Here is a 1,028-nt window from a genome sequence, read left to right as displayed (position 1 = left end):
AACATACTTATGAAACTTCTTGAATGTTTCAAAAACGTGACTCTTAGATGGCATAAGAGTAATCCATGTATACTTAGATTTTTCATCTATAAAAGTAACAAAGTACTTATGCCCATCACGTGAAACAGTTGGGGATGACCATACATCAGAATGAATGAGATCAAAACAATTCTCATATGTAGTGGTTGATTTAGGAAAAACAGTTCGACAATGTTTTCCAAGGATACATGCTTCACATCGAGAATGATCAAACTGGATATGACGAAACAAAAGAGAGAAAGCTTTTTCATGAGGATAGCCTAGCCTAGCATTCCATATGGAACTAAAACAAACATTTGAAATAGAGTGAGGCTGGATGAAATATAGATTGTTCCGAGCGATACCTCTCCCAATTTCATGAGATGTCTTAGTATCCTGAAAAATAACATCATTAGTGCGAAATATTACAGAACATTGGAGATCACTACATACACGTGCAGTGGAAAGAAGATTAGTAGTGAAATCTGGAACATATAGAGCACTAATTTCTCGGTTAAATAGCATCATAGTTCCTTGTCCTTTAATCTGAACTTTCACACCATTTGCTACAGTGATATCTCCATCTAGATGTGTCATATTGTGAAGCAATCTTTTGTCACATATTATATTGTTTGTTGCTCCTGAGTCAATAATCAGATCCTTAGTACCACGGTGTCCAAGGAAAGCCATACCTGAGTCTTTTTGCTCTTTGAGCAGTTGTAGGAGTTTGTTGAAGTCTGCCTTAGTGACAAATTCGGAGGTTACCGCCGCCATAGCTGATTCTTTTGTAGGATTACCATGAGGAGTGTTTTCCTTGAACTTTGATGGTTTGAGGTGAGGATGAAGGATCCAGCACTTGTCCTTTGTATACCCAGCCTTGTTGCAGTGCTCACAAACAATATGTTTATTGAGTTTGTTGGAAACATTACCCTTTCGGTAGTGAGCAATTTCACTTGTCCCTTTGAACAGCTTCTTTGAGCCTTCTTCTTTCTTAATCATCGCACAAACTT

The sequence above is a fragment of the Tarenaya hassleriana genome, unplaced genomic scaffold, assembly GCF_000463585.1.
Source record: "Tarenaya hassleriana unplaced genomic scaffold, ASM46358v1 Cleome227, whole genome shotgun sequence".
Taxonomy (NCBI): domain Eukaryota; kingdom Viridiplantae; phylum Streptophyta; class Magnoliopsida; order Brassicales; family Cleomaceae; genus Tarenaya; species Tarenaya hassleriana.
This window is presented reverse-complemented; position numbering follows the sequence as displayed.